At 42.7% G+C, this 24837-nt stretch overlaps 1 protein-coding gene and 1 long non-coding RNA gene across 9 annotated transcripts in view; one reads left to right on the top strand and one right to left on the bottom strand.

Moving 5' to 3' along the window:
- Positions 1–24502, top strand: part of LOC129708453 (uncharacterized) — a 37217-nt gene extending 12715 nt beyond the window's left edge. The window contains exons 3-4 of the long non-coding RNA XR_008725356.1: positions 19397–22326; positions 22396–24502. This is a non-coding gene — a long non-coding RNA (uncharacterized LOC129708453). The remainder of the gene's footprint in view (positions 1–19396; positions 22327–22395) is intronic.
- LOC129708452 (trinucleotide repeat-containing gene 6C protein-like) overlaps positions 1–24837 on the bottom strand; it is a 440994-nt gene that overhangs the window by 138076 nt on the left and 278081 nt on the right. The gene's annotated exons all lie outside the window — the stretch shown is intronic.

A 24837-nucleotide genomic window follows, 5' to 3' on the forward strand; every position in this document is an offset into this window, starting at 1 on the left:
GCAATGGAAATCAAATGAAATGAAAATAAAATGAGTTGTTTGGCCTGCCCTGTGCTTGAAATTGAAATGGCAATGGAAATCAAATGAAATGAAAATGAGGTGAGTTGTTTAACCTGCCCTGTGTTTGAAACTGAAATGGCAATGGAAATCAAATGAAATGAAAATGAGATGAGTTGTTTGTCCTGCCCTGTGCCTGAAACTGAAATGGCAATGGAAATGAAATGAAATGAAATGAAAATGAAAATGTGAAGAGTTGTTTGGCCTGCCCTGTGCTTGAAACTGAAATGGCAATGGGAATGGAATGCAAATTAAATGAGTTATTTGGCCTGCCCTGTGCTTAAAACTGAAATTAAATGAAATGAAAATGAAATTAGTTTTTTGGCATGCCCTGAGCTTGGAATTGAAATTGAAATAAAATGAGTTGCTTGGCCTGCCTGAAACCACTCATTTCCGCCCACAAGGCCCCTATTATGCGAGAAACCAGTCCCTTTTCCCCAAAATGCCCGTAGTAGCCCAGGAAGAGCATTTTGGCGCCAAAGGCCCGTGCCAGGCCAGGAAAAGTCCAGAAAAACTGCCTTACACTGAGATTTTAAAGAGTCCCTTAAGCCCAGGAGGAGACCCTTCGGCCCATCAGTAAGTATACCCCCTGCAAATATTAATTGTGACCCCAGTACTTTTCTCCCTCCCTTATAGAAACTTACAAAATTCTTAAGGGGTTGGACAGGCTTGATGCAGGAAGATTGTTCCCGATGTTAGGGAAGTCCAAGACAAGGGGTCACAGCTTAAGGATAAAGGGGAAATCCTTTAAAACCGAGATGAGAAGAACTTTTTTTCACGCAGAGAGTGGTGAATCTCTGGAACTCTCTGCCACAGAGGGTAGTTGAGGCCAGTTCATTGGCTATATTTAAGAGGGAGTTAGATGTGGCCCTTGTGGCTAAGGGGATCAGGGGGTATGGAGAGAAGGCAGGTACGGGATACTGAGTTGGATGATCATATTGAATGGCGGTGCAGGCTCGAAGGGCCGAATGGCCTACTCCTGCACCTAATTTCTATGTTTCTATGTATTGTCTCCCTGTAAGATCCAGGCCAGGATAGACTTTACTCCTTCATTGCTGTGATCTGTGGAAATAGATGAAAAATGTCCAAAATTGATTCTCCACCCTCTCCCCCTTCCCTCTCACAGTCCCTCACTTGTTTTGGGCAGAATTTCTGGCAGTTTCTGAGCTGCCAGCCCACCAGCCCTGAGTGACTGAGCTCCCAGCCCACCAGGCCTGAGTGACTGAGCTCCCAGCCCACCAGGCCTGAGTGACTGAGGTGCCAGCCCAAGAATCCATTCGGCCCACAAGGTCCATATTAGGTTGTAATGTTGTAGTGGACGGAGAAAGTTGGAGAAACCTGGCAATTGATAGGTGGGTGGACAAAATGTGTCGGAAATAACTGCAGATGCTTGTTTAAAATTGATAGGTTGAAGCTGGTGAGAGAGGTTAGATTATCTGATGGGTGGACAATCATTCTGAAGTAGAGTCCAGGTCCAAAACTTCACTTATCCCTCTCCAGGAATGTGACCCACTGAGTTACTTTTTTTTTTGTAAACCGTCATCTGTGGTTTTTAATTGCTTTAGTTAAGTTATCGTAAAATATAATTTGGTGACTTGAAAAAGAACAATAAATTGCTGTTTAATCATACATTCCCTCTATTTTCAGTTTCAGCAGCAGTATTAAGATTGAAGTACATGCATACAAAAGTATTCAGCAACAGTAATTGTTTTGTGAACATAAGGCATTTCATTTGCACTGAAAATCGCTTAAGATATAAGTAGGAAAGGGAGAAGACATTTAATTACAAATACAATTTGACGCCTGTTGAACCACTCTGGATGGCTACATTAACAAATTACAACTCAAACAGACTCTGAAAATTTGAATTTTAGGATCATAATAATGTTCTCTGTGAACCTGTGTGTAGATTTCACCTCACATAACCATTTCATGGACTCGTAGTTTTAGTTTGCAATCGCTTACGCAGAATTTGGGATGCATCACCAGTGGAAACAATTATGGCAAACTAATAAATTGTGGTGGCTCCCAAGGGTCGGGCCATTCCACTATCGAACCCCTCGGCACTGGAATGGACTAGTCCGGGGGTGGCCCTTAGCTACAGGGATAAAGGGCAGGGGTTTAGGCGCGATCGTCCTCTTGCAGGATCTGACTGGACAAGAGGACAACAACTAATAAAATTCTTCCCGAAATATCCAGCTCCTCGCCTTCATTTCGGGCTTATCGCCGCGGTACATTGGTGACCCCGACACTCCATTGGTGTCATAATGGAGTCAAAAGACAGAGCCACCCATCCGGCTGCCTCTCAGGCCAACCATGTCTCTCAACGCGGTCGCCGTTAAACTACCTACGGTCTGGACTGCCCGGCCTCGTGTCTGGTTTCAGCAGGCGGAAGCCCAATTCCAGCTGCGGGGCATTGCGGTGGACAACACCCGCTACTTCTATCTGGTGGGGGCCATCGACCATGACACGGCTGGAGAAGTCATTCCGTTCCACGAAGACCCCCCGGCCGCCGAGATATACCCCGGCCTTAAGGAGCTCCTGCCACCTCCAGTTTAAATTCCATTTGGAATATTTTGGAGGACCAAGAACCAGGATATGTTGTCTGTTACGCCTGTAGGTGCCGCCATCAGCACTGACCATATACGAGCGTGGCTCAGAAGCAATTGCAGAAATCACACCAACACGGTCATGGCTTTTGTCAGTCTGTAAACAGACCACCTGCCCCTTGTTCAATGGTGGCAGTGGCCTACTTGTTTTGTCAAACCATTGTTTTTGAATGTCACGCTTATATTGCAACCTGGATTGAACCTCTTCGGGTGGGATCACCTGTGGGATCAATGCCTGGTCCGCCACAGGACTGCCTTGACAATAAACGTTGAGTGGGTGAACCCAATATGGGGTCGCGGGAGATGTTGCGTAAGTTGAGCAGGTCCAGGAATACGTCGGAATTGGCTCTGTACGAACGTTCCATGAGCTGTTTGGCAGTCTTGACAGCCCGTTCAGCCAGTACATTAGTAATATGGCGAAAATTCCAGCGTATAACAAACTCCCTGAAGTGCTGGCTGGTGAATTGACTGCCGTTGTCAGTTAACAGTCTGCCCGAAGATCCGTGGACTGAAAAATGGCGAAAAAACTTCAAAATCACCCGCCAGAAGTGGGGCTGCTGAGAAGATCGATGTCAAACCATCCTGAATATGAATCGACGAGTACCAGGCACTGTTTGCCATGTCACTCAAATATGTCAGTGCGCTGAAGCACAACAGAGCGTTTCAGAGATATATGTGACGGCCTAATCCGGGACCGTTTGATTCATCGCATCCGCAATGATTAATTACATGAGGAGTTACTGCGGGATGCTGACCTTACCCTAGAGACTGCTGAAAACTGCTGTTGCATTGTTGAAATGGCTGATGCTCACTTCTAAGTTTTGGGACACTCTACTACTTGTGAAGTCAATGCTGCCGGTATGTCTTATCAAATCTCTCCTCATTTTTCTCATGTGCCGGATGCCAAGTTGAGACTGATTGACAACTGCTTTAACTGTGGGGGTTCACATGATGCTATTCATGACCATTGCCCTGCGTATGGAAAATTATGTCAATTTTGCAACAAAAGAAACCATTTCCTCAAGTGCTGCCATTCATGTAACAACAGAGTTCAAACAATCTGTTAATTCACTTGGACGTGAAAGTTCTATCTCAGAATTCTCACAACCAGCTCCCATGGATTTACAGGCTGCAGGCAAATGTGCTGATGTCGATGTGCATGCTTTGTCTGATTTAATGCATAAACAACTAGACCCCAAGGTCGCTTTGCTCATTAATGCCAAAACTCTTTATCTGAAAGTGGATTCTGGAGCTCGCTGCAATGTTATCTGACTGGCTGTGTTCCAAAAGTTAGAAAAACAGAGACTGTATCTCCAATGGCTGCATCCCTTGTTCCATTAGCAGGAGGTCGAGTGCACCCTATCGGTCGTTGAGTTAAGCTGCTGTCTTAACTTACGTGTCCACAACCTGGATTTCTATGTGGTTCGCGAAAATTTGCCATCTCTGCTGGATGCTAACGCATGTCTAGACATGAACCTAATTACTTTCAGCCCTTCTGTTTGTCATCTGATTACAGACTGTGACTTTAACCATCAAATCCTGACACAATACTAGGTTTTGTTTGCCAATAAGCTGGGCAAGCTGTCAGGTACATGACTACCATTGACCCTGAGGCAATTCCTGTTGTTCATCCAGCTCACAATATTCCCCCACGCTATGCGGGACCGTGTTCAGAGTGAACTTAACAGAATGGTGTCTCTAGGTGTGATTGCTCCCACAGCAGACCCCTCGGACTGTGTCTCCACTATAGTCCTGGCTACCAAGAAGAACAAAGACGAGATACGGATTTGTATCAACCCCAAAGACTTAGACACAGCAATTAAGCGACCCCACTATCCCATGTGCACTGTGGATGAGATTGCTGCGCAGATGGCTGAGGCAACTGTATTCACGGTGCTAGATGGCAAGAGCTCATTCTGGCAGATTTCGCTGGAACACAACTCCTCCAAGTTAACCACTTTCAGCATTCCGTTTGGACGTTATAAATTTATTTGCATGCCCTTTGGAATATGTTCTGCTAGTGAAGTATTGTGAAGCTATGGAGCAGTTGTTTGCAGGCTACCCATGCTCCATCGTAGTGAATTATATTCTCGTTGCAGGACGAACGGTCGAAGAACACAATGCCAATTTGACGAAAGTCTTGGATCATGCCAAGGCCATCAATCTCAAGCTGAACCCTCAAAAATGCAAATTCAGGGTGAATAAGGTTAAATACATAGGCCATGTGTTTACAAAAGATGGCCTAAAAACTGATCCAGTGAAAACCAGTGCTATGAACAAGCTCCCAGCACCCACAGATGTGCTAAGCTTGCAGAGATTCCTTGGCAGGGCTAACTACTTGAGCAAATTCATTCCGGGTTTCAGCGAAATATCAGCCCCATTGCGCCAGCTTACACACAAAGACACTGTTTGGACTTGGCACGAGCACCAACAGAAGGCGTTCGACACTCTTAAGCAGCAGATGTCTTGTGTTCCTACTCTTGCTTACTTTGATCCTAAATGGCTAGTCACACTGACTTGTGACGCCTCACAACATGGACTAAGTGCAGCATGTCTTCAAAATGACGGTAACGGAAATAGGCCTGTTGCCTATGCCTCGCGTACTATGACTGACACAGAACAACGATATGCCCAAATTGAGAAAGAGCTGTTGGCGGTTGTTTTCGCCTGCAAGAAATTCAACGATTTTATCTTTGGACACACGGTCACAATTGAAACTGACCACCAACCTCTGATCAGCATTTTTAACAGATCCACACCTCTCCTGTGTGTAGTGCAGTGGATGTTGCTGCAACTTCAAAAATATGACATTATTCTGATCCACAAATAACCAGGATAGTTATATGGACGGAAAGGGAATGGAGGGTTATGGTCTGAGCGCAGGTATATGGGACTAGGGGAGATTATGTGTTCGGCACGGACTAGAAGGGTCGAGATGGCCTGTTTCCGTGCTGTAATTGTTATATCCACAAATGCGGTAAAGATATGCACCTGGCCAGCACTCTCTCATGTGCACCCTGGAAGACCTGCGAGGATCCGCCCTCACCAGATGAATACTTTATTGTAATGGCCGTGACTTTTATCCCATCATTCTATATGGAGGATTTAGTTGCCCACACTGCTGCTGACAGTATTTTACGGTCGCTTACATCTGTCATTAAGCGCGGCTGGCCAGACAATCACTACAACGTTCCACTGTCAGTCCGGCCTTTAATGCCGTCCGTGATGAGGCAGTACTGCAGGATGGCATTGTTTTAAAAGGACACAAGGCTGTGGTCCCTGCTTCGCTACACAACAAGTAAATTAAAGCTGTCCATGCAGGGCACCCAGGCGCTGAAGCTACTGTCCTATGGGCATGTTTTATTTGCCTGGCATGGCCGACTACGTCACGGAGAATGTGGCATCCTGTGCAGTGTGCAACAGCTTGACACCTCACGAGCAAAAGCAACCACCTCTTTCACATTCGGTGCCTGCACTCCCGTGGTTTACAGTGGAAGCTGACATATTTGAGTAGCATGGCAAGCAGTACTCGTCGATTGATATTCAGGATGGTTTGACATCGATCTTCTCAGCAGCCCCACTTCTAGCGCGGTGATTTCAAAGTTATCTCGCCATTTTTCAGTCCACGGATCTCCGGGCAGACTTTTAACTGACAACGGCAGTCAATTCACCAGCCAGCACTTCAGGGTGTTCGCTATACGCTGGAATTTTGGAGGCGTGGGTTCGTATCCCACTTCTGACATGTTACGATGTTGCTGTTCAAATAACTGAAGTCTTACACTGTGATAAAGGTCCAAAGACTTTATTAACGATACAGCATCAGTAACTGCGCTGCGTCTGGATGAGCCGATTGCACGCCCCCTGTCGTCCGTGGACTCCTGTTTTGCTCGGGTCTTGGCCACGTTCCCGGACATCCTGACCCTACAGATCTGGTCGTCGACCCCCAAAAACGGGGTGATGCATTTCATATCAACTACCAGCCCACCCCTCCACGCCCGAGCATGCCGACTGCCGCTTTATATGCTACATCTGGCATGGCAGTTCAGCATGATGGAGTCCTTGGGGATCATCCGCTCTTCGAACAGCCCATGGGCATCCCCACTCCACATGGACCCAAGGTAAGCGGGGGCTGGCGACCTTGCGGGGTTTATTGGCGGCTGAATGCCGCTACCGCCACAAACCGATATCCGTGCCCTACAGGACTTCAACGCCCATTTGGCCGAGGCTACAATCTTCTCAAAAGTGGATTTGGTGCGGGGCTATAAGCAGATCCCGGTCCACACGGAGGATGTGCCCAAGATGGCAATCAATATGCTGTTTGTATTGTATGAGTTCGTGCAGATGCCGTTCGGCCCTAAGAACGCCGCGCAGGCATTTCAACGGTTAATGGACGGTGTGTGTCGCGGTCTCGATTTTTTGTCTTCGACAACATCTTGGCAAAAACAGGAAGGCAGACTATTATCTAAATGGTGGCCGACTAGGAAAAGGGGAGATGCAGCGAGACCTGGGTGTCATGATACACCAGTCATTGAAAGTAGGCATGCAGGTGCAGCAGGCAGTGAAGAAAGTGAATGGTATGTTAGCTTTCATAGCAAAAGGATTTGAGTATAGGAGCAGGGAGGTTCTACTGCAGTTGTACAGGGTCTTGGTGAGACCACACCTGGAGTATTGCGTACAGTTTTGGTCTCCAAATCTGAGGAAGGACATTATTGCCATAGAGGAAGTGCAGAGAAGGTTCACCAGACTGATTCCTGGGATGTCAGGACTGTCTTATGAAGAAAGTCTGGATAGACTTGGTTTATACTCTCTAGAATTTAGGAGATTGAGAGGGGATCTTATAGAAACTTACAAAATTCTTAAGGGGTTGGACAGGCTAGATGCAGGAAGATTGCTCCCGATGTTGGGGAAGTCCAGGACAAGGGGTCACAGCTTAAGGATAAGGGGGAAATCCTTTAAAACCGAGATGTTTTTCACACAGAGAGTGGTGAGTCTCTGGAACTCTCTGCCGCAGAGGGTAGTCGAGGCCAGTTCATTGGCTATATTTAAGAGGGAGTTAGATGTGGCCCTTGTGGCTAAGGGGATCAGAGGATATGGAGAGAAGGCAGGTACGGGATACTGAGTTGGATGATCAGCCATGATCATATTGAATGTCGGTGCAGGCTCGAAGGGCCGAATGGCCTACTCCTGCACCTAATTTCTATGTTTCTATCTTGGTGGCCAGCCGCTGGCGGCAGGAGCACTGTGCCCACCTCCGGCGGCTCTGTCAGCGGATCAGTGAGCATGGTTTGGCTGTGAACCTCGCGAAGTGCTGGTTTGGGGTGACCACCATCGACTTCCTCGGCCATCACTTGACTTTACAAGGTGCGGATCCCTTGCCGGACAGGGTCGACGACATCCGCCGGATTCCTCGTCCATACACTGTGCGTGGCCTGCATTAGTTTGTTGGCGTGGTGGCCTTTTATCACCATTATGTGCCATCCGCGCCCCACATCATGCGGCCGCTGTATCATCATCTGGCGGGTAGGCGTAAGGACGTTGAGTGGACCAACGAGTCGGTGGCGACTTTTGGCAGCTTGAAGGAGGCCCTTGCTTGGGCTGTGCTGCTGGTTGACCCACAGGAGGATGCCCCGACCACCCTTATGGTGGACGCCTTAGAGTCGGCGGTTGGCGCCGTGCTTGAACAACTAACGGACGGGGGTAGCGGCCCCTGGCCTTGTTCAGCCAGCGAAGTACAGCGCCTGGAGCTCTGTATCTGCCGGTGCGCCACTTCCGCTACTTCCTTGAGGGCCTGCCATTCACCGCTTACACGGACCACAAGCCGCTCACCTTCACCCTGGCAAAGGTTTCCAACCCCTGGTCCACACGGCAGCAGCGGCAGTTGGCGTACATCTTGGAGTACACCACCTCCATCCGCTTCATCGAGGGGAAGGAGAACCGGGTGGCCGAGGTGTTGTCCCGCCCCGCTGTCGACACCATTTTCGCGGAGGCGCCCAGCATTGACTATTCTGCCCTGGTGGAGGCTCAGCTCACGGATGGTGAGATGCCCGCCTACTGGACTGCCATCTCCGGCCTTCGCCTTGAGGATGTCCCTCTCGGCCCTGGAGGAGCAACAATAATTTGCGATGTGTCGTCTGGTTAGCTGTGCCCCATTGTCCCTGCCGCCTGGCGCCGGAGGGTTTTCGACGTGATCCACGGGCTGGCTCACCCATCCATCTGGGCGACGATGGCACTAGTGACGGCTCGGTTCATGTGGCACGGTCTGCGTAAGCAGGTTGGCCACTGGACCCGCACCTGCATTCCGTGCCAGACGGCAAAAATCCAGCGCCACGTCTGGGTGCCCCTCCAGGTGTTCGGCCTACCTCACCGGTGGTTCAACCACCTCCACATGGACATTGTGGGGCATTTCCCACCGTCCTGGGGCGTCACCCATCTCCTCACGATGGTGGACCGCTTCACGTGGTGGCCGGAGGGCATACTGCTGGCCGATACTTCGACAGCTACGTGCGCTCGTGCATTGTTTATGGGTCGACGCTCATGGTGCTCGGGGAAACACATGCCGTCCGTGCCGGGGCAGCAGGGACAGCCCTCATCCACCCTACAGCGCCTTCGCGAGCGAGTTGACAGGCTCACGCCCATGCCAACGTCCCGCCATGGGACATTCCGCCCGCACATGCCATCGGCACTCTGGGACTGCCCCTATGTTTTCCTGCGCCATGATGCCCACCGGACGCCGCTCCAGAGGCCGTATGAAGGCCCGTTCCGGACAGACGACCTTTGTGTTGGACATGGGGGGCCGGCAGGAGGCCGTGTCGATTGACCGGTTAAAGCCGGCACATCTGGACATTGACCAGCCGGTGTTGGTTGCCCAACCTCGGCCTCGAGGGCGCCCCCCTTTCACGGCTCCCTCCGCCTGTCACTCCACCTGTGCCTCCGCCGGCCCCTCTGTCAGCCGACTTCCATACGTGGTCCGGTCGGGATGTACGCCCGTCGGTGCGTTTCGTGCTTCCTGTTCTGGGAGGGGGGAGGGTCCTATGGCAGCTCCCAAGGGTCGGGCTATTCCCCTCGGCATGGGAATGGACTCACGGGGGCGGCCCTTAGCTACAGGGATAAAGGGCAGGGGTTTAGGCGCGATCGTCCTCTTGCAGACCCGACTGGACAAGAGAACAACAACAACTAAAATTCCTCCCGAAATACCCGGCTCCTCGCCTTCATTTCGGGCATATCGCCGCACCACAAAATTCACATTGAGAAAACAACAACTAGATTGTGATTGCTTGCCAGCAAGAGTGGCACTGAGAGACAGTGTATGGCAAGTGGTCTAGTTTCTTCAACAGAATAATGGGAAGCATACTAACATGTAGTTGGGAACAAATTAATAATGCAAAAAAAAAAAAAGAAAGTCTCCATTAAACTCACTCTATGACATTTATAAGATGTAGCAGATTTTTTAAAAGTTTAATTTCTTTATATATAATTAAAAGATGCAAACTCACAATGAAAATTATGAACATTCAATTTAAGTTCTATCTAAAGAAACTAAAAACACTTTTTCACTGAATAGATAATGATGGAGAAAAATATTTTGATTTATAATTAAATTATCATTTATACTCTGACATTTTGGCAATTGACACAAACAACTGCACTGCAATGATTAAATTTCAACAAAGTAAAGCAAAAGAACCTTGAATTCTCCATCAAATAAGGTTAGTCGATATTTGGATCCAGAGAATATTTTTAAATTAGACAAACATGTATCTTCCATGAGCTGGGTATTATTTGTTGGGTTCAATTGAGCTGGCTGGATGCATTAACTGAACTGATTGCTAAATTCTTCTAAGGGCACTGCGAGGATTCCACAGAGACTGCCAGAGTCATAAATAGAAAACAACTGTCGAGCAGAAATAAGAGATGGCACACAGCAATGCCAATGCAATGTAGACATGCCTATTTACTGCCTATTTGATAAGATAAAGCCCTCTAATGTTGGAACGATCGCCAGAACCTCTCGCATGGCTATCCCTATCTATTATAGATTACCAATGCAGCTTCTGTTCCCTCTGCAACTAATGAACAAACACTAAAATCAATAACTGCAAAATGTGGATTTGTGTGCTTGCTTTGCAACAAACAGTAAATGGTATGCAGGCAGCAGTATGCTCAGATGGGGGTGGGCGACATGAACCCCCAGAGGCCACTGTATTTGTCATTTGGCAAACCAAGATAGATGTAGAGCACAAATCCATCAAAGCTTTCTCGAAAAGGAACACAATTCTTGTTCCAGTGTTACACTCCATCTATTTAGAGTCCGAGAAATGAATAAATAATGAACTGTACGTGTCAGTCTTGGAACAAGCTGCATGTAATAATACAAAATAGAAGCTAAACAACTAACCAATAAAAATATCATAATGAAAGTAGTTCTTTAGTTAACCATTTTAGTGAAGGTTTTAATTTAATATATTGTCAGTACACCAGTTGTAAGTATGTTCAAATTCAATAACATTTTCAGTTTATATTTTCACTGTTGCCTAAAGCATGTTCCAAACAATAGCATTTCAGTATTCCACGCTAGTGCAAATTGTATTTGACATTGAAGATGAAATAATCTTCAGTGCATTAAGAGTATGATGGAAGGGAGCATAAACAAGGCATTTCATTTAAAGCAGAAGTACCATATAATTAACCAGTTTCAGCTTTAGAGTTCATTATTAAGCTCTAATTATGATTTTTATATCAGATCTCAGCATTTTATTGTGAATGGCTTTGTCTACAAACAGCTCAGCGGCTCTACTTATCATGGCAAACGTCGACACTGCAGTGCTGGTTCCTTTGTTTCACCACTAGTGATAGAGTCGGAACTTAACATCTCACAATTGATATTGGTGTGATTGACAATAATGGCACTATTTGTAAACACCGACAGACATGCCAAATATTACAACCTATTAAAAATGAAATACCTCTGCAACAAAATGATCTAGAAGAACATCATTTTGGAATGCAGCCATTTTAATGTTTCAACTTTAAATAAACAATTAGTTCATAGGTATCAGCTGCTACAGGTCTGGGTGGATATAAGCCATTGTTTCAAGACAGCATCAGCCTGCTTATAGTTTACAGTAACCATAGCCCTTTTATTTCTTGTCTAACTTCATCAAGCGATCACAGCGATCATCATGATTTGTGATTCAAATCATGAGTTATCCAAATAAATAAAATGCTAAATTTGCACAAAAGCTTTTGTGTTGTAAATGTAGCATGTGCATTGCTATTATTAGGCAAAAATGTACGTAATCACGCTTTAAAAAAATATTTAACTTTGATTCAAATAAACTTAGTTTTGTGTTTCTGATTTAAACATTTCTAACAATGACATTTTACCAAAGTAGAATCTATAATATCTCAGCTCTATCTCACAAAAAGCAATAATTTTCATTGATGCCACCCCTATACGATTTGGTCACAATGTTCCTACAATGAATAGTCATTGTACAACCTCTGATTTTCTTTGTGGAAAAATTGACCAGTACGATGCATGAAATGCTTTTTAAAGACATTATATCATTAAGTGTGTATGTATTTGAAGAAATCTTTCAGTTGACTTTGCAGAACAAATTGTTGTTTTATGGAAACAATTCAGCTTTACCAAAAGCTGCAAATTGTAACATTAACTGCATTTGCCTACATTGCATCATTTTCATTCTCACACTACCACAGTGGATTACCAACCCTGGTGGCATATGACAGGATTGCCCTTTTACATTCTACTACCAAGCCACTACTTAATATACATAATCAAAATTAATTTATTACAGAGAAAACACTGTTCTATACTTCCTAAAGGAATAAATTTAAGACCACACATCAAAATAAGTAAATAGCAATGAAAACAATTGCATGACAAATAGTAAGCATATCTGATATAATTTCAAAGAGATTTTGTTGAAAAATTGCTTTGGAATTACAATAATTTGTCTTTCAATTAAATCTAGTTTACCTGTGAAGAACATGATGGTGAAATACTCTGCTGTTTTGACTAGTTAATTGATGAACTTATGTTAAGAATTATATTTTGCTTTTTTAAGTTCTTTCTTACAGCACATCACAGTTGATTCGCCCAGTCAAAGTGTGGAACAATTTGCTTTGATTCTCCGTTGAACATTTCAGCTTCAAATTGCGGTTGAGGGTGTTTAAAGTCTGATTTTGGTACCTCTTTATTTTTTGGGAATACTGTAAACATTGGCAGACAAGCTTAAAATTACATCTTATAAAAATAAAACACCTTTACGACAAACTGATCTAGAAGAATATAATTTTGCAACTCAGCAATTTTTATATTTCAACTTTAAATAGGCAATTGGTTCAAAAGTATTAGCTGCTCCAAAGGTAATTCTCATTAGGACTGAGCTCATGTTAAAAATTGAATTTTACCAATAAGGCTTAGAAGGAGTGAAGGATTAACTATGAAAATGATGCCTCATTGTTTCTCAGACCCAAGCCTCCACTACAGCAAACATGAATTGCACATTAATTTTGAGTCAGAAGGGCAGTGACATAAATTTATTGCAATATTTGGTTGCCCTGACCATGGCCAATCCTAGGTTGTTTGCATTAGAAATAGTTGATTGTTGAACAAAATGCTTCAGGCTGCAACTTATTAAGATCAAGAGTATAAAATATATTGAACACTTCTCTTCACACCATTATCATTCTCAATAGTTCCTCATGTAGTACCTAATTTTTAAAGGCATTCTGAAATTCCACAGTTATCCCATCCACTGGCTATGCGCATTCTACCAAATACATCTCAAGAAATTAACCACTTTTACGTTTAGTTTGGTTTAGAGATACAGCATGAAAACAGGCTCGTTAGCTCACCAAGTCCACGCTGACCATCAATCACCCATTCACAATCATTCTGTTAACCCACTTTCACATCCAACACATTAGGGGCATTTTTTTACAAGAGGCCAATTAACCCATACGTCTTTGCGATTTGGCTGAAAACTAAAGCACCTGGAGGAAACCTATGGGATCACAGGAAGAACGTGCAAACTCCACATAGACAGGATAAAACCCGGGTTTCTGTGAGGCAGCAACTTTACCAGCTGTGCATTGTATCATCCATTCTTTCTTTCTAAAATCTGTACCATCTCCGATTATTTTCACTTCATCTATATATTTAATAATTTCACCTTTATCATCAATTACAAAATTTCCTCCCTGTGTTCCACCAAAATTCTTCAGATCCATGGGTATATCCTGTCAAGTTTCTGTAATTTGACCGTGTTCAAATTTAGTACTTCTGCTATTGTTATTATAGCTCCGTTCACCTAATTCAGAATTCTCCATCCTCAGTATCTTTTCTTTAATAAAAAGTTGTGTAAAGTACTTTATGAGAATCCCTGCCACATTTTGTGTGCATATATCAATTCCAAGTAATTTTGATATAAAACAATGACTATACCAGTTTTCTCAATGCAAATATATCCATAGAATGAAACATGGCTAAAATAATATGCTGAAAGTCTGAATCATTAATGTATGTTTGAAACTAACAAGCTACAATAAACAAGCATTTTTTCCAATGCAAGCACTCTTTGAAACATGTAGGACTTTATCATCTGCTCTGGATCATTACAATGACGTATAGCGTGATTTATAACACTTTATCCATCTTAGCTATAAATTTAGAAATTATATTCATAACCACAGGCAATAAATAAAACTTATAAATCCAAGCCAAAAGAGTAGCATTGAGTAGAAGAACTAATTCAAAGATCTTTTAATAAATCAAGAACAGGTTATTTTAAACTTGAAAACTGGAACTAACAGGTACAATGCAAAGTATATTAAGATTTTATTTCTAAGCACAATTTACCTTCCAAAATATTGGGTCTTTACTTAATTTTGAAGTTTCCCCTATATGGTGTGTATTTAGAAGTTTATGCTTAAATTTAAGAGCGATATATTAACATATTAATGAATGAATGATTGAGTGAATAGGAATGATTGAATAATTTTATTGGCCAATATTCACATACAAGGAATTTGCCTTGGTGCTCCGCCCACAAGTGACAACAACATACAGTGACAGTTGGGAATGACACATAAAACATTAAACATTAATAACAAAACATTATTGATTAAACATGTGAATTAAGTAAACTACCAGAGCAAAAGGAGGGTACATATTGTTGGTTATTGAGTAGAGCTACTACTCGTGGAAAAAAGCTGTTTCTATGTCTGGCTGTGGCAGCTTTGACAGTCCGTAGTCGCCTTCCAGAGGGAGGTCATTCAAAGAGTTTGTGGCCAAGGTGAGAGGGGTCAGGGATGACCTTACCCGCTCGCTTCCTAGCCCTTGTAGCGTATAGTTCATCAATGGAGGGAAGGTTGCAGCCAATAACCTTCTCAGCTGATCGGCCGATTCGCTGCAGCCTCCGGATGTCGTGCTTGGTGGCTGAGCCAAACCAGACCATGATGAAGAAAGTGAGGACAGACTCTATGATGGCCGTATAGAATTAGACCATCATTGCCTGAAGCAGATTGTGCTTCCTCAGCTGCCGCAGGAAGTACATCCTCTATTGTGCCTTTTTGACTGTGGAGTCGATGGTAGCCCCCCATTTAAGGCCCTTGGAGATTATGGTTCCCAGGAACTTAAAAGATTCCACAGATGGGACTGTGGTGTTGTTGATGGTGAGTGGGGTGAGGGGAGGGGGAGCTCTCCTAAAGTCTACTATCAATTCCACTGTCTTAAGAGCATTGAGCTCCAGGTTGTTGCGATGGCACCAGGCTGCCAGCTGTGCCACTTCTTGGCTGTAGGCAGATTCTTCCCCATCCTGGGTCAGTCCAATCAGGGTTGTGTCATCCGCAAACTTGAGAAGCTTGACAGAGGAGTCAGTGGAGTTGCAGTCATGGGTGTAGAGAGAGTAGAGGAGAGGGGAGAACATGCAGCCTTGCGGTGCTCCTATGCTGAGGGTTTGCGGGTCCAAGATGTGCTTTCCCAGCCTCACATGCTGCTCCCTGTCTGTCAGGAAGCTGGTGATCCACCGACAGAGGGGTTCAGGCACAGTCAACTCGGAAAGTTTGGAGTGTAGTAGCTCTGGCACAATGGTGTTGAATGCAGAGCTAAAATCAACAAACAAAATCCTCGCATAGGTCCCCTGAGATTTAGGTGCTGGAGGATGAAGTGCAGGCCCAGGTTGACTGCATCATCCATAGATCTATTGGCCCAATATGCAAACTGCAGAGGGTCCAGCAGGGAGTTTGTGATATTTTTCAGCTTGGCCAGCACAAGCCTTTCAAGGGTCTTCATGACTACAGCGGTCAGTGCGACAGGCCTGTAGTCATTAAGCATAATAGTCACTGTGTTCTCCTCCTGATAAATTATTTGACGGTATTTTCACTGTCCTGAAGGATTTTTATTTGACTGAAGTGAGACTTAATCTGTCTGCTCATCAGGGCTCAATGTTACTATAACTATTCCCAAACCTTGGCTTCACATACAACCACCATGCCATTACCACTACTCCAAAATTCCCCACAGTATCAAGAAAACATGGTATTGCAAAGCAGCTAGAGCACAGAGACAGACCATTTGGCCCAACAATCGCAACTTTGCTTTATACTGTACATAAGCCGCCTTCATCTAATCCTAGCTACTTGTCCTATTATTTTCTCTCACCTGTTAATGCACACATGATTCAGTCAAATTGCTGCAGGTGGTATATTCATATTCCAACAACTTTCTGGATGAATTGGTTTTCCTTGAAATTATGATTGTAAATCTTGTATTGACAGTTTTAATACCAATTCATCCACAAATGGAAACAGTGTTCACCCTATCTAGCCCATTCATCATTTTGAAGTGCTCTACAGGATGTACACCAGTGGTTTCATTCTAGAGAAAACATTCCGAACCCTGTTTAATTTTTCCTTTAAGGTGTTACCACATGGTTCCACTTTCATTCTGGTAAATACTTTTGGCACATTTCCATTCCAATATCCATCTTGAGCAAGAAATAAAGATGACTCCAATGTGGTGTAATTAGGTTTCTGTACACAATCAACATGCTTTTTTTTATTTTGTCCCTTTAGAAAATAAACTCCTCAATGGTAGTCTTAACCTCTAATAAATAGTGGTTTAATGGATATTAAACCACTATTTATTGGTTTAATCCCTGATTCCACATTTCCAACTTTAACTGAAAAGGGATGGATAACCACGCATTCCCAAGATTTGTTTCAGTCATTTAAATATTTTAATTGGATGACTAGACTTTTACATTTAGTCCGACATTTAATGCATGTTGGAGATTCCCTAACAACTAAATTAAGGCAAAAAACTGCTGCTTGTTAAGTTGCTAGTTAAGTTAAGAGTTAAGTTGCTAGTTTTCAGCTTGTGAAATGAAATGAAATGAAATGATTCAATTTATTGTCATTGTCAGTGTACAGTACAGAGACAACGAAATGCATTTTTAGCATCTCCCTTGAAAGGGAGACACAGGGCGTCGCGGTGTGCCCGCGCCTGCCGCCGTAATTACATTCCATTACAGGCAAAGGTGGGTGAAGTGTCTTGCCCAAGGACACAACGACAGTATGCACTCCAAGCGGGATTTGAACCGGCTACCTTCCGGTTGCCAGCCGAACACTTAGCCCATTGCGCCATCTGTCGCCCTAGGCCCATTGTCGCTATCTGTGGGCCAGGAGGAGTAAGAAAAAGGGGATCGCCAACTCCCAAATATTTATCTTTGCCCCAATCTCTCTGAGGCTCCTGTAGTTTGTCCTCTAAAACTGTCATGTTGCAAACCCCACATGTTTGTGATCCTAATGGGCTAATAACCCACCTAATAATCACTTCTGAAATGTTCTCTACTAGTCAGGAACCAATGCTTGGAATCAGGCTTTCTACTGACTACAGAATATATTTAAATTAAAATATTGTGCATTTAAAACTGCCTCTTAATCAGAATTCCTTCTTCCAATTGGAAATTCAACTCACTAAATGTTGAGACTTTATTTTCGAAGAAATAGGTAGTCTCCTTCTTCATTCGTCTCCCTGATTCCTATTGAGATTCCTGTGCATCAGACAAGATAATTCTGTAAATTATTATGTTACTTTTGCACAGTCCTCAGTATTAAAGGTTGCAACACTGACACTTGTGGAATGCTGTGACATACAATTTGATATTCTGAGTAACAACAATTCAAAAGTCAAGAGTATTTTATTGACATATGTCCTGAAATAGAACAATGAAATTCTTACTAGCAGCAGCACAACAGATATGTGAACAGAGTGCTCTGTAATACCCATAATAATAAAAAATGTTCAGTATATATAGAACAAATGGACAAATGATTAAACAATAATAATGCAGTCAAAAATAATGCCTCCCCCCCCCCCCCCCCCTCCCAAGGATATATAGTTCAGCGCCTATATGGTTGTAGTGTTTAATAGAATGATGATTGTAGGATAGAGGTTGCTCCTAAACCTGGACATAACAGTTTTCAAGGTCCTATACTTATTTCCCTTTGGCAGGAGTGATATGAGAGTGTGGCCAGGGTGGTGTGGTCTCTGATGATGCTGACTGCCTTTTTGTGGCAACGACTCTTGTAGATCCCTCCGATGGTGGGGAGGTCAGCACCCCACCCGTGATGGACTAGGCTCTTTCCTATAAATAGCATAATGCCTCTTTTCTAAACTCTTACTAAATGCATAAATGAAATTAGGATAGACCAAGGATCCACTCTAAGGCTGAATAGTTAATCATCACTGCCCTACCCCCGTGCCATCACTGCCCCACCCTATAACCCACCTTTCCTAACCCTTGCACTTTATTGTAAGAGGATTTTACATCTTTTTGATCTTTTCTCATATTATTATCACAGTCATTCTCTCCAACAAACAAGGGGCCAAATGATTTAACAGTCGTGCCTGGTCTAATCTCTAACCTTACATTTACTGTTCTTCAGGTTAAAATGTTCCAAAAAGCGATGTTTTATATTGACATATTCTCCAGAATGATTTTATTCATCTTTCTAAGTATCTCCCACTGCTTCTCTATTTATTCATTTGTCAATAAACAATTTGTTTCAGTGTCACTGATTTATCCTGCCCTTTTCTCCTATTTATGTTTTTTTAATCTTTAATTAGCTCACGATCATCACAAAATCGACCTAGATGTTATGATTACTATTGTTTAGATGTTCCCTTTTTTATATTTGGTTACAAAGGAGCCCTGCACACAATGTGGCCATTGTATTTTCTGTACTACCCTCATTCTCGCTTCTGGAGAATTGAAAAAGTAATTGAATGATTAAAACATTCAATGATAATACTTATATTGTTTTAATTATCTCACATACTGTTTTATATATAAATACTAGACCAAGCGGGACCCATTGGGCCCCGTTCCCCCAACGCAATATTCCACCACTCACCCGTTCCCCCAACGCAACCCGTGTCCCCAATGCAATATTCCTCCACTCACCTATATCCCCCAACTGCGCAGACACGTCTCATTTCCCCTCATCCCACAGCACTTCCATCCCCTACTCTTTACCCTCCCTCTTCTTTCCCCTCTCCTCCTCCCCCGCACTCTCTCCCTCACCTCTCCTTTCCCCTACCCTCCCTCCCTCCATAACCTCTCTCCCCTCCCTACACCCCTCCTCTCCCTCTATCTGTTTAAATAACATTAAACGACAATCCTCTCCTCGTCCTGATCTAGGAGAAGGGGCGTTACCTTCACCGTGGTGATTGACTGGCGAGAGGACCAATCAGCTGATCTCAAGATTTTTTAAGCACTCATACCTTTTTTATTTTTCATCAATCAGAAAAATCCTCGGGCCTGCCTCAGCGGAGGAGGACTGTGAGTAAGATGGCCCAAAATCATAGTGATGTGTGGTAGCGTGTTTTCTAAAATCAATATACAGCGGAGACAGGAAGTGGTCAAGATGAGATATATATATATGTTGTTACTACAACAAACTCTCACTCAGCATCAACAAAGGTATGACAGGGAAGTAATCGTTGACCTCAGAAAGGTGAAGTCAGGAGACTTGTGACAGTTTTTAACAGTGGATCAGTGGTAGAGAAAGCAGCTTCAAATTCCTGGTCATAAACTTCTCAGATGACTTGTCCTGGGTTCAGAACGTGGATGTAATCATGAAGAAATGCCAGAGCCTCTACTTTTGTAGAAGTTTAAAGAGATCTGGGTATAACTCTAAGTACTCGAACAAACATTTGCGGATGTATGTAGAACGTATCCTGACTGGGTGCATCGTGGTCAGGTATGACAATTTCAATGCTCACGAATGTGAGAGGCTGCAGAAAGTAGTGGACCCATCCCTATCCATCACGGGCACAGCCTTCCCCTCCATGGAAAGCCTATGTATGATGTGTGGCCTCAAGAAGGCAGAATCTGTCATCAAGGATCCCTACCGTCTGGGCTGTGCTCTCTTCTAACTGCAGCCATCAGACAGGAAAGATTGAAAGCTGAAGTCCCCACCACCAGGTTCAGTAACAGCTACTTCCCTGCAACTATGAGGTTCTTGAACCAACCACTACAATCCTAATCCTACCTCGATAATGGAACAAGATGATCCACTTCTTGTACCACCATGAACTTTATTTTGCTTATTTATGCATTTGCACTAATGTCTTGCTTTCTGCACGGTCTTTGTTCAGAAATGTGTGCATCATTTATGTATAATTTATTTTTGCGTGTTTGCTGCAAGCAAGATTTTTCATTGCACTTGTACCTCACCGTACTTGTGCATATGATAATAAACCTGACAATTGATTTATTGCAGCCTTCTATTTTGTGTGCTCTGCAGCATACTCTTTAACTTCGAGAAGTCTGTTTTATTTCAGTTCATATGAATATGGTTCTGAATTTTATTTTTCTCCAGACATTAGTTATCAATCATTGGTGAAATAATCTTGTGTATTATTCAACCCCTCTCCTTCTTTCCCCATATGTGTCCATGCTATGAATTTTAGTTCAGGATCTCTTTTTATTGTTGATGCTGCATACATTGAAGAACATGCATTTTGGAGGCATTAATAGTTTATTTAATTGGGATTCATGCTTATATTTTTAAAAAAATCAATGTGTTCCTCACCCTTTTTATCACCTTGTTTCTTACATTAATTTAATTTTAAACTATCTAGTTTTCTTCAAAACCATCCCCTTGTCGTACTTAATGAAATTAGTTGAATGAAGAAACAACTACACTCAAGACAATTTGCATGTGGACAATGCATGATCTAAACGAGGGAATGTGTCTATAGTCGCATGTGCACATAATATTTACAAGGTAGTTTTGTGCACTAAATCATTCCTGTGTCCACACAGCTTCAAAACAAAGGCACAACATGCCATTAGTCTGGGCTGAATTAATAAAAGTTCCCGAATTAAAAGCTGCTGCTTTTATTTATTTGTTTCTCCTTTATTTACCTTCTACTTTCTGATTTGACTTCCCTTTTATACTCTGCAACTTTTCAGCACTGAAATGTTGGGCAAACACTCTGCTCTCATTCCTCAGTCAATTGAGTTTTGACACCGGGGCACTTGCAACCACTCAAGAGTGTTTCAGGAAAATTTATGCTCCATTCTCATCCCAGAAGCACTGTATCCCACTTAACATCATTACCGAAATAAGAAATTTGTCATGTGGGACTTTCTCGGATCAAGTTAGTCCCTCACCTTTGTAGTGACGGTTCAGTTAAATTATTCTCATTTATTGCTCTTGGCCATAAAATGTATGCTACAAGGTGCATGCAGCACATTGCCCATTTAAAGCAAATACATTAACCCATGTATTAAGATAACCATCAGAGCAATGCCACACAAGCATATTAAATATTCACTGTTATTACCCCCAGAAGTAGTTACTGGATTCTGATGAAAAGGAAGCATTGGCTATTGGTCACAATTCATTTATTTGTCACTATGTGAGCATGATGATTATTCCACACTTCTGTACTTTTCCCTGAAATAATGTACACCCACATCAGTTCACTGCATTATATTTTGTCTCAGGAACACATTTTTAGAAGGTTCACTCTTCTACTTTCTAAAGATTTAGAATCAACATGATGCTTTCATTTCTGACGTTAGAATTACATATGCAGCGATGCAATCACACAAGGAGATGCAGACACTTGCAAAAATGAGCTTTCGATTCAATAAGGCTCAAAAATATTGATTTTTTTAAAGGCACCAGAGTAACATACAAAGACCTCATTATATCCTGGTCAAATGCATTAATCTTAGCACACGAGTCAATCACTTCAGGAGCAGACTGCAGCCACAATTGTGCAGTGAATAGGTGAGAACAATGCTAGGCTGCTTATTTTCAATTTTTTAATATCATTCATACTTGATATTTTGTTAAGAAAGTTGAATTTGAGGACGTGACTGATTTAATTGTTCATTTTTTTCAGAAAATATAGCAGTCTATGGAAATGCCAGTATTTATCACCTTTTGCTAATTGCTTTTTTGCTGCTTTCTTCAACTGCTGATTGTGGTATTTTCATAGTATTGTTGGGGAGGAAGTGCTAATTTTATGCACGATTGTGAGTATATATATTTTTGGTGCTATTCATACCATATTACCATCTGGTTTGGGAATTGCTCTGCCCAGGACAAGAATGTATGTATGTATGCACTGAGTGCTCTGCCATGTATAGTGACAATAAATGGCATATATATATCTAAGAAGGCTCTGCAGAGAGCAGTGCGTTCGGCCGAATGCACTATGGGAACTTCACTCGCCCCCCTGCAGGAACTATACATCAGGAGGTGCAACTCCAGAGCCAATAAAATCATGGGGGACCCCTTCCACCCATATAACGGACTGTTCCAGCTGCTACGGTCAGGCAAATGCTTCCGTTGTCATGCTGTGAGAACGGAAAGGTTGAGAAGGAGTTTCTTCCCAGAGGCCATTCGGACTGTAAACTCCTATCTCACCAGGGACTAACTTTACTGAACGTTTTTCCTTCCAATATTTAATATGTAAAATAATATGTGTGTGTTTATGATTGTGTTTATAGTTTGTTTGGTTGTTTGTTTGTTTGTCTTTTTGCACAAAGTCCGCGAGCATTGCCATTTTTCATTTCACTGCACATCTCGTATGTGTATGTGACGAATAAACTTGACTTGACTTGATATGCCAAATGTTTAAGGGAGATAGTGAACGTGGCATTGAATGTAAGTGTGCAGATCATGATCTCAGTGATTGCCTTTTAATAATTTGATCTAATTGCTATTAAATTGGACTGCAATGATCCAGGTACATCATGTGTTGAACGTGAATGGGAGAACCAGTATTTAGCAGTACCTATCTCTGTCTATCCATTCCTTCCTGTATTCCCACATCCTGCATCATTGCGGGTTTAACTAAAAGGAGAGATAAGCCAATTTGCCGAAGTTTGATTTGATTGTTGTATATCATTGATATTTGATAATAATTAAGAGGTCACAGTCGATTAAAATACAGTTATAATTTGTCGCAGGCGAGTTACTGATGGGACTTTGTTGTACCTACATGCATGATGGAGAAAGAAATAGGCAAATAGTTAAAGGAGATATTGGGGCAAATAGCTCTAAACGGAAAAAAACAAGAACAAATGGGTTTCCAGCTGCTGCTGTTCCCTTTCATTTTAATTGGAACAACATGTGAACATGCATCACTTCCCCAAGGGTGTTCACAAAGAGATCTGCCACATGCTTCGGTGGCACAGTTGGGCATGAACTACCTGGCCAGTGGCAGAGACTGCTCTTGTACTATTTCTCTGCCTCTGGCTCTTTCCAGTCTCGTGATAGAGATTGTACTGTTTTTCAGTTTTCAGAACTCTACTAGAGTCAGGAGGTAAAACGTACTCAAGGATTACTCAAAATTCCTCAAGGAGAGCAGGCTTCATTATATTTCTTCAGGCACAGAGCAGGAGGCAAATTATAGTGTCCCTGGATTCATGCTGTTCTATTTACCAATGCCCATCTCCCCACTTTGCTGAATTCTCCCCAACAATATCCTGGGGAAACGCAGCAGTAATATGTACCACCAACAAGATGCAGTGATGTATTTTACCAAGACTTAGTCCACAGTATTTCTTAAACGCATTATTTAAACTACCTTGAAGGAAAAGGGCAGCAGTGGCATGACAACGGTATCATCCCCACATTCCCTGCAATCATACACCACAAGCTAGCAATGTTACAACATTTTGAGATTTTAAAAATCAAGTCTTTAATTTATCCCATCAGATAAAGCATAAAAATAAGTATAATTTTTCATATCTTCAGTATTAAAAAAGTTATGGCCATTTTCATACTCGGAAATTGGCATCTTGTTCCCTATTGCTTTTTCATTGACTTAACACAAAAGCTGTGATTGAGAACATTTAAAGGCTGATAACTTTCTTAAAATTTAAGAGAACTGAAAGAAATTTTCAAATATGAAACAATCTTACTTAGATGACTTGAAATTAAAGCATATAATTAGTTAGTTACCTAATTGTAGCTAATTACAAAATTCAATTACTAGATCTAAACATCTATCCATTTCTTAAGAATAGATTAACATTTTTAAATAGTCTAAGTGTCCAAATAACATTCACACAATAATACAGAATATAACATAATTTTAAAATCTCATTGTCATGGGTTCATAGGCCAAATGGAAGGAATTTAATGTTTAATACCTGTAAATTAATGGCCATTTAAATCAGCTTGCGAGTGGGTTTTACTGGAACGGGACCATTTAGAACGTTCAGATGTGGTGAATTTATACCCCCATATCTGCAGCAAATACACTGCCGGTTCTTCGGGGGGGGGGGGAAAAATCACCGTTTCGCAATGTAAAATGTGAATTAAATACATCTTAAGCAACACTTTTATACATAAAAATAAACTACTTTCTTTTACCTGGTCCTGCATAAAATCTGTCCCAGTTGTCGACATTGACGGCTTCAGAAGCTGCTTTTAAAATCATTACAGCGATTAACTTGTCGGGTGAATTATTAAAAAAAAACACACAGAACGGCCGTAGGAACGATTCTTTAGCAAAATCTTGCACTCCAACAAATATAATTCAGGACCAGGTCGGGAAAAAAACCCCGTTTTAACCCCCCCCCCCCCCCCCCTCAAATGCGCCAAAATTGCG

Source organism: Leucoraja erinacea, chromosome 23, assembly GCF_028641065.1.
Source record: "Leucoraja erinacea ecotype New England chromosome 23, Leri_hhj_1, whole genome shotgun sequence".
NCBI classification, from domain to species: Eukaryota; Metazoa; Chordata; class Chondrichthyes; order Rajiformes; family Rajidae; genus Leucoraja; species Leucoraja erinaceus.